At 38.4% G+C, this 7,512-nt stretch overlaps 1 pseudogene; it reads right to left on the bottom strand.

The window, feature by feature from the left end:
- Nucleotides 1–4,746: 4,746 nt before the first annotated feature.
- On the bottom strand, nucleotides 4,747–5,919 carry LOC104847993 (annotated as a pseudogene).
- Nucleotides 5,920–7,512: the final 1,593 nt, after the last annotated feature.

Raw genomic sequence — 7,512 nt, 5'->3', positions numbered from 1 at the left:
GTTGTGGTTTCAATGGTCAGAATGGCATCACAACCTTCTTTGTGATTGGGAAGGTAAACTTGTATGAATAGAAAATCTGATGAATTTATCCATTACAGGTGAAGTGATAAAATGAAAATATAAATAATTTAACAATCAGATAAATATTTTGAAGAAGTTTGTATTAGAGTATCAGTTAGAGCCCTGTAACCATCATTTTCATAGACCAATACAAAAAAACCATAACCCTGCAAAACTGAAGAGCCTAGATTTCTTTAGAAATTACATATCCATTAAACTGTATTCTCATTACATCTGCAGTGATGTAGAAAAATAAATCTAAGTAAATGCCTTCATAATCATAACCATGTATTGAGTATTGCCAACATATGGCAGCACAACTATGTATGTAGTTATGAGAAATTATTTTTATTTTTTTACTTTTACTTTACTTAAACATTAAACTATTTCACCTCATTACCAATTGAATTTCTTGACATGTTCATCATAATCTTTATCAAGGATACTCATATGATAAATACAGAAAATAGACTAAGTAATGTAGAAATCTACTTTCACACAGTTTGCTGAATCCACTTATTTTGATGCTCAAATAATTTTTTTGTTCTATGAACTATTTTATTTTATTATTATATATTTTGTTAATACATGCTTTATTAGTGCACTAGAATTTCCCAGGTAAATCCTGTATTGCAAAAGAAAAGAATTTATTTATCTAGATCTAAATTGGTCTCCAGAGGCACCAAAAGTGAGGCTATAACTTCTATGCTTGCAAGGGTGGCATTGAGAGGCACGCCAGAGCTTAGAAGCTGTGTGATTTCATTTTTAACTTGTAAGAATATACAACCCCATGATAGGATTATTGATCTTATTTTCATGTTTATCTCTGGACATTTTAGATGAAATAACTGGAAAACTTCTAAATTACTGCATACAGACCATAGGAGGCATTGTTTTTAGAAAACCAATTTTCTTGCTATCAAGCATTATAGACAAGGTATATTTAAAAGCTTACTCAACTTTTTTTGTGTGTGCAAATTTCAAAAGTTTAAAGAAAAAGTTGAACTCAAAAAAAGCAGCTTCAGGTATTTTAAGTGGTTTCTTGAGCATATTAAATAGACATTTGTGTTTATCTGCATCTCCCAAATGACCAGTGATGTGGAACATTTTTTCACATATTTACTTGCTGCTTTTTTACTTGCTTGTCTGAGAAATGTCTGTTCATTTCAGATGCCCATTATTTAATCAAGTCTTTATATTTGGGGGCTGATTGTTGTGAGTTCTTTATATATTCTAGAAAATTGGAACAGCTGGTATTTTTTTTCCCACATTGTAGGTTATCTCTTAGTTCTGTTGATGGTTTCTTTTGAAGTGCAGAATATTTTTAATAAGATGAGATCCCAGTTGTCGATTCTTTCTGCTACTCATTGGTCATTTGAGAGATGCAGATGAAAACAATACTGAGATTCCACCTCACCCCACAAAGAATGGCTGCTATCAAGAAATCAACCAATAACAAATGTTGGCAGGGTTGTGGGGAGAAAGGGATCTTTCTCCATTATTGGTGGGAGTACAGACTGGTGCAACTACTACGGAAATCAATATGGAGATACCTCAAAGAGCTGGGACTAGAGATTCCATTTGACCCAGCCATCCCTCTGCTGGGCATCTTTCCAAAAGAATTAAAAGAATCATATCACAGATATATATGTGCAACTGTGTTTATAGCAGCACAGTTTATAGTAGCTAAAACTTGGAGACAGCCCATTTGCCCATCAGCTGGAGACTAGATAAAGAAGATGTGGTTTTTCTATAAAATGGAATACTACTAAGCCATAAATAAAGAGAAATTAGATTCATTCATAGGAAAATGGATACATTTTGAGGATATACTCCTAAATGCAATACATAAGTCACACATGTGTAAATATCGAATAGTTTCTCTGGTGTGAATAAACTATGATAGTACAGAAGAAAAAAATAAATTAGAGAAATAGACATTTGTGTATTTTGTCCAGATTTAGAGCTCCTCCACTTTGGCCATTTCTCTTGTTTCCCTAGGGCATCAGAACTGGAAGGGGCTCTCAGAGGATTGAAAGGAGGTGAAAAACTTTTATAAAGGAAATTGCTTTGTTTGGATAGAAAGAATAATGACCTCTTGAAGATGTCACATAGCAGGGTAAGTACCCATACTGAACAAAGAGATTATTTTAATTTCTAATCAATCATTTCCAGTTTTTGTGTGTGTGTGTGTGTGTGTGTCAAGTTACCCTTGAATGGCAACCAAGGACATTGTTGTTGAATGACAATTAGCAATTAAGTAAGATAAGAGTCTGAACTCAGCATCTAGGTGTTTTTAAAAGGGACAGTAGTCACAGCTTAAAGTGCTTAAATTTCTTTAGATAACATTTGATCCACAACAGTAACACAAATGAGAGGACAGAAACAAAAGATGAAAGTATGTCTAAAGAAACACTGCTCCCAGTTGCCCAGCAATGAGACAGACAAGAGACCTCTGGCTGGAAAAGTCCTAGTTTGTAACCTTGCTGCAGACACACCAGGCTATTTCATGGCTGCCTAAGTCCTCTTATTGGGATGAAGATTTGAATATCTCTTTGTTCCTTTTCTGGCTTTGGATGTTGATCCTCCACACTGACTTGTAGCTGTAGAATACATCACTTCTCTCCTAGTTTATCACCTCTCATTTTTTATCTTCAACCCTCACATGTTGAGTTTCAAGGAAGCCTCCCATGCTGATCAGCAGCAGAATGTTTTCACCTTCCCTGGTGAATTTTCCCTTTACAGAAGGGGCCACCCCATGTCACAGTGTGCAAGCTTGGTAGCATAGAAAATGCAAGATTACTCAGAGAAGAGACTTGGTCCAATCATTGAGAAGTACAGGGTTGCTACCTCTTCACCATAACAGAGCCTCAGGGAAACAGACATAAATAAAAACTCCCACATCTTATTTATAACTCAAGGGCATGAGAATAAAGATGAAGAATACTTACAAGATTTCTGTAGAAGTTTTGGTCATGGGACAGGGACAGAAAGGGGTGGCCAGCTACATTATGTATGTAATCGATCATAGCAAAATTATTGGACAGGGCTTATCAGAGGGCAGGGGGGTCAAAAAGTTAACAGCAAATAACTCTGAGAATAACCTATAATTGATTCTGCCCCTGCAGATCTGATCTAATCTTTAACCATGCATCCCAAGCTTCCTTAACCTTACATTCATATCAAGCACACCTCTGACCAGAGTTTTCCATAGAATTATATTCAGTTAGAATATTTACCAATAATAATTACAGATTTTACAAGGAAAATGCATATAAAAGCTATAAAACAAATTCAATTTGCATAACATTTGAACTTAATAAAACACTTTTTGTACTATAAATTTTTAGGCAAGATAATAAAAGAAAACACTTGTGTCAGAAATTAGCATTTAACAGTACTTCTTAGAGTTCTTTTCTAATAATATAAACCAAAATGATTTACATTTAGCCAGCAATTTCATCATTTTATGTTTATAATGGATATGATTTTTGTTAACACATTGTAAAAGCAAATAGCATTCTATTAGAGATCAATGAAATATCCAAAATTAACCTGTTCCTGAGATTTATGACTTTGGATTCTAATTATATAAAATATTATAAAGTACATTTTAATATTTAAGTTGCATTTGTCTTTGTTTTGTTTACAATACTTAGATGCTATCATCTTTCAAGTTCACAACATTGAAATGCAAAAGATTTAAATTTAGTCAAAAATTAATCTCTATTTTTCAATTAAGAACATATATTATCAAATGATAAATTTACTTTATTTTTTAATGTGTGAGTCAGCTTTCCATCACCATAACAAAATATCTGAGACTACATAGTGTTGTATAATGAGAAAAGGTTTATATAGTGGACCATGGTTTAGGGAGGTTCCTGTCTACAATGGGTTGGCTTCTTTGGTTAAGGCCTGTCCCAAGGCAGTGTGTGACCTATCAGGAGGCAAAAAAAAAAAAAAACAAAAACCCACTCAATTTCTGGCCAGGAAAGGAGAGACTGGAGAAGGGGCTGGGGTTCCACAGTCCCCTCCAAGTTCACCCTCCCTAAGACCCCTGACCTCCCAGTAGGCCACACATCTTAAAGGCTCCTCCACCCCAGGGACCAAGCCTCTGCCACCTGATTCTTTTCCAAATTGTACCAGTCAATATAGCTCTTTTGGTAATGAAAGAAAAAAAACATACATTTCAATTATTACTTTATGAAGGAATTCCATGAACACACTACTATAAAATAACAGCTTTTCTTTTAACTCAAATAAGATGTAAGTCCTGCCATATGGATCAAAATTTATTTATATAGGGCAATATTTTTCTGCTTAAATACTGAAAACAATTACAACACTACTAGAGGCCTCCATAGGCAAATGTGAATACTAAAGTCATAGACTTTTTATTCTTTTGGAACACTTGTAATCAACAACATTTGATGATTAATTGATGAAAGTACCTGTAAAAATAATATACCATATGAAATACAAAGACTTGCCAACAAGAATTATTGATTGCAGCAAAATAAGATATTTAACATGCATTTTTAAATGTTCAGGCATGAAAAAGTATTAATGTAAGACTACTGAGAAATTATTAATGAAAACTACTGAGAAATTATAAATACAGCCCAAACAAAAGGACTAGAAGTAGTAACTTCTGCTTAACTCTGTTCTTACATGTCTTCTCCCTCACTGAAAGGTGTTTCTTAACAGAAAAACTTGCTTGGGTGCTGCAGAAGTTTGGATTTTGTGCCCTTTTTCTTCATCTTCTTTTTTAAACTTTTCTTTAAGCAATGGCAGACTAGTCTCATAAAGGTAATCAATGATATCTGTAAAAGTCTTTTTCTGCCAAAAGGGAACACAGGCAGCTTTCAGCTTATAAAATTTAGTTTGCACATAAAATGGAGGTACATCACCCATGGTGCTAGCAAGAGCTTCCCAATCTATTTCATTAGTATCTTCCACATTTATTTCATACAGCCTGTCAAGGAGGTTGATTTTGGCCTGCGGAGCATTGATTCTACAGTACACAAAGCCACCGTCAGTCAACCTCTTGGTTAGACTTTCTGTCCACTTACTTTTGCAGTGCGTCCAACTTCTGGTCTCCACCTTCTCTACCACCTCGACCCACCATATGCCCTTGTAGAGAATTTGCTGAAAGATCGACAGGCTATTGTCAGGGTTTTCTTGGAGTTCAGAATCCGTTTCGTTTAACTCCTGCGAGGACATTTTCCTTAGAATCATTTCTTCGACAGCCTTGGAGAGTTTCTGGGTTTCTGCCTTACTCCAAACATTGATTTCTTCTGTTACGGATCTGGGAGAACATGAGGGCGACGGGGAGGCTGCTCCAGTCTGCCGTCACCCTGACTTTATCCAGTCATTCCCCTGGAGGGACTGGCATGCCTTCAGCTTCTCAGTATCCCCTTTGCTGTACCTCCCTTTGTAATTGCTGATGTCGAATATCTTTTTGGCACTTACAGTACAAGAGTTTCCAGGACCCTGCGATGCCTTTCCCACTGTGCAGCCTGAACGGGTGCTCCTAATTCCCACCCGTGATGTCAGTCTTCTCCTCGGGATATCTCTCTGTGTACAGCAGCCTGTACGCGTTCTCAGTTCCAGGGTCACGAATTCTTGCACATTTTCCTCTATCTTCTTAGTTTCCTTGGGAGAAACCTTCCCAAATCTAATAGCAACACCTTGCTCTTCGAATTCTTTAAACTGCTCCAGGTCATCGCAAGACATTCGCTTGATTGTCATGGCCTTTTCCTTGATGTCAGGAATGAACTCCTGGAGCTGCCTCTCCGGGGAAGGCAGATTCACATCTGAATGGTCTCACTCTCTCCAGTCTTCGGACGGACGCCAGTCTCACAGTTGGGCTAGCTTTCTTCTTCATGGGTAGGTTCTGACCTTTGCGCCTCTTCTGTGCACTTTGTTCCTGAAGAGGCCCGGGTTTGCTCCTCCTGGGCTGTCTCCTTCGCATTTTCTTCAATCAAGACACGACTGCCTGCTTCCGAGTCACAGAGTGCGTCCTCAGAGTTCTCACTGCGCTCTGAAAAGTCATCACCACACACCGAGGAGCTTTGGACAGACAAAGGCTTCCACTTAGAACTGTCCTTAATCGTTACCCTTTTGAGTACCTTGCTGCTTTCTTTAGCCCTGACTTTGCTGGCCACCTGCGATCCTTCAGGGAACGGGTTATGAGGACTCTCAGGCCTGGCCAAGGCCCCTGATTCCCGGGGACTGGACAGTTTTCGTCTCCTCCGCCTCCGCCGCCGCCACCTCCTCCTCCTCCTCCTCTTCGCTTTGTGTTTATGAGCAGATTGTGGTAGCTCTGTGATTTCACCTTCTTGGTCCACAGTCAGCAAGAATGGCTGCTGCTGTGAGTCTGCCTGGGGCTAGGGGACTCACATGTCGGTGTTCGTTCATAGCATCGGGGATGTGGCTTTCCTAGGACAGTTTTCATTCTTTCCCCCCCAACTTTGTTGTGCAGTTCTTCTGGCTCATTTCTATTCCAGGGGGCAATGGCACGCAGCTTGTCTGCTTTATGCTCATTCGTTGCCTTTCTTGCCTTGCTCACATCAACACAAACGATATCCACATCCTTCCGACAACTCTGCAGCATGTTCTCAATATTTTCTTTGTCCACAAAGACATACATAACACCTCCTTGTCTACCCTCAAAGCACCATTTCTTCTCTTTTAATGAGTAGAAGTGGCCTTTTCACTCTTATCTCAGTTTTCTGAGGCTGGAAAGCCTTCCTCTTCTTAGTTATTTGAGGGTGGTCGCTTGCCAGACAGGCTTCTCTGAATCTTTCATGGGCACGTTTCCGGGGCCTTTCCTTATATACAATGTACTTCTCCTTCTTGAAAACGGGAATGTGGATTTCAAATCAGCTTGACTCTCCTTCCATTTTATGTCTTCCATCAGTTTCTTTCTTTTGTGGTAAACACTCCTGCAAAGTATCCTTCTGGTTTTTCCATTCAGTACAACTCTGCAGTTGAGATGGGGTGGGCCTCTGAAGGCAGCTATCTTGCCTGGCTAGTCCCAAAGAGTCCCTCAGAATGCAGCCTCCTCCCAGGAGGGGACATGCGCATCTCTCCACTTGTTGGTAACATACTTCCACTCTGTTGTTTTCTGTTGCTTTTGTACATTGGGGGGGGGGGTCGAACAGAAGTATTTGGAAAGGGTTCAGCCATTTGTTTTCACCTCAGTTAATAGCACTGAACTGAACTCCAATAAGTATTTGAGAGTCTGATTTGAATTCATTTTTTCAGTGCGTTATTTTTATGGTACTTATATTTACCCAGTATAAATGCTTTAGAATTTGTTGCGATTTCATCTGTGATTTAGGCTGAGGCTAATTTTATAAAAAGTTTCATATGCTCTTTATTCCATGTAGATTTAGGAGACAATTTAAAGTGTTTGAATTCAATATATATCCAGCCTCACCATCA

Source organism: Fukomys damarensis, unplaced genomic scaffold (assembly GCF_012274545.1).
Source record: "Fukomys damarensis isolate Sample0158 unplaced genomic scaffold, DMR_v1.0_HiC HiC_scaffold_35, whole genome shotgun sequence".
NCBI lineage: Eukaryota > Metazoa > Chordata > Mammalia > Rodentia > Bathyergidae > Fukomys > Fukomys damarensis.
Note: the sequence above shows the minus strand (reverse complement) of the source record. Positions and strands in the feature narration are given on the sequence as shown.